Genomic DNA, 2,682 nt, shown 5'->3' with positions numbered 1-2,682 from the left:
CGGCGCGGTCACGGCCCCGCACGGCCCCGGCGGGGGCAGATGTGCAGTGTCCCGTGGGCGGCCAGTTGTGCAGTGTCGTTCGAAGTCATCCCTGGGGGCCCTGCCTCAGGCTCGCCCTTCCAGGCCTCTCACGGTTCCACGAGGACTTACCGAATCCCCTTCTGACCCAACTAGAGTCACCAGAGGTTTCTGTTCTCTTCGAAGAGCCCTGAACGTACACGGAGTGATAACAGGGCAAACACGGACGGCGAAGGGCGAGGGGCAGCTACGCGCCACCAGAAAAGGAGGAAAGGTGGGTGGGACAGCAGGAGAGGCGAAGCGGGGACTGACGCCAGGTAAGTCACCCAGGTGGCCATCTCCAAGGATGGAGGAGGAAAGGCCTGCGGGGGTGACAGCTTGAGGACAACGGAGGAAGTCCGTTCAGCAAAGCCACGTGGAGAGCAAACTCGGAAACCGACACGAGAGAAATAAAAGCTCCCTGAGGCACTTATAAGGAAGACGGGGACATGACAGCCACGCACACGACTGTCCCAGACAGATGCTTCTGGAAAGGAAGTGGGGCTTCTCCCCACTAAAGCACTGACAGGTGTGTAAAGCATTGGCTAAGTGGTGTGACCAGATCCTCTTTTTGTCTGAAGAGTGAAAATATCTCTTCAGTAGTGTATGTGAATCGGTCTCGGGGCCAACGCAAGTAGACACGCGCAGATTTCGGGTATTCTCAGCACCCCAATTCAAGCTCCACAGGCTGTTCTCCTGCTGAGTTTGGGGCTGACGACCACGAACGTTTCCGCTCTGGTCACTAATATGCATGCAGACACTGAGCAAAAGTTTTCCTTTTGGATGACGGTCTTTATCCTTAGGGACCAAGTCACCATAAAAGTAAAAAGCATTCCTGGTAGCAAGCCTGGAAGGGTTCCCGGAGTACATAACTGTCCTTGACGGGAACGGGGCCCGAACCCACGGGGCCGCACGGCTGAGAATGTGCCCAGCAGTGTGATTCCGGAGGAACTGTGCGGCAGTCACGGCTGGGAGCTGCTGGGCAGCGGCCACGGGGATGCTGGAGGACCCGGGACAAATATGGAATGGTATTCTCTGCTCCTCTCTCCTTGCTAAGAATGTCAACAGCCCAGCTCTTGCGGGGAACACTGACGGACCAGACTCTGCAGGACGTGTCCCTGTCTGCTTCTCGCTGGCTTTAATTGAGAAGGATTGCACAAAAGCTTCTGAACTACACGCAGATTCTTTCTATAAACATTGATAAAAAATATGGAAAAATACTTGTAAAAGAACTCTTTAAAAACCGTGTAAAATCTAAAAGATGAGACAAGTAAGTAGCCAGTATAATCAAGGTTACTCAGAAAAGAGAGAAGAACTAGAACTCACTATCCGGGTTTCTCAAATCTCTGTGTACACTATTAACTGCACACACAGCGATTAACTACATGATTATTATGCTGTAATAGGCTACCTAATAAGAATTCCGTTACCTAAACGGCCTGTGCCAAACTCGACAGCCTTTTGAGTGGACAAAATACAGTAAGAAGTAAAGTTCACGGTAACTTCTGTACATCACAAGTATCTGGGACCCTTTCTCAGTCTATTTGCTCAATTTTACACAATTCTAATAAGCTTTTGGTTTACAGAAAACTAGAAGTGGAGAGACAAACATGCATCCCATGTAAAGGAAGATGTTATGGTTCACATGATGCCAAAGCAAGCAGGTAAAACCATGAAAATCTGGAGGAAAAAAGACGCAGAATACTGGGGTCGTTTAATGAAAGTGCAAAAAACTCTCACATGCTCAATGGGGCTTAATGTCTCGTGTTAAGTAAAAGAATGAGCATTCATCATCACGACCCCAAGGCATTCAGAATGTTGACATCATCTTTAGTAGATTGATTAGATACAGAGAAACAGATGATGCCTTTTAGGTAGAACAGAAATTTTGCTATCTAGAGATGTAACTGGTCTGAAGCATTGCCACAATAAAGAAAGGACCGGATCAGAATTCATAATTTGAGGTTCTAAATACTTTGCTTATATTGCTGTTTTTGCCAAATTTGTTTCGTGTCAAGACGCTGACTACGTCTCACGTGTCCAGAAAATGTGTCTGTCTGGAAGGCCCTGTTTTGCATAGCTCTATTCATCAGAAGTTTTACTATATTTGACTAAGCTAGATGAAGCAGTTTCCTCTTCAAAGTTGCTCACTCATCCATAAAACTATAAAGAAGATAGAAGTGAAAAACGCCCTCCACGTGACAAGAATACAGACTTTAGTTAAACTGTGTAAGTTCTACTCTTTTGCTCTGGATTTGAAGTTGTTAGCAAGCTGGAGATCGTCTCTTCATTCTGCATAACTCATGGGACAAGGCGTTTGCATTGTCTGGAAGCATTTTCCCCATCAGGAAAATGAAAGACTCTCCTCTGCTCCTAATTCTATGTTTTGTTAACCTGTACACACACACACACACACACGCACACACACGCACGCGATACATCATGATGCTTTCATTTGGGAAAGAAGTATATGAGATTTTTGTTGAGGCTTCAATTAAAGAAGTGTGAACAGTACAAATTTTAAAATCTTTTGTGTAGTCTTAACCTAAGAAAGTTAAATTGACTGCAGTGAACGTTTACTTTCGTAGGGAGCTGGGGTAAGAGGCGATGCCAGTGCTGTCCTCG

This window comes from Pteropus alecto, unplaced genomic scaffold (genome assembly GCF_000325575.1).
Source record: "Pteropus alecto unplaced genomic scaffold, ASM32557v1 scaffold17, whole genome shotgun sequence".
Taxonomy (NCBI): domain Eukaryota; kingdom Metazoa; phylum Chordata; class Mammalia; order Chiroptera; family Pteropodidae; genus Pteropus; species Pteropus alecto.
Note: the sequence above shows the minus strand (reverse complement) of the source record.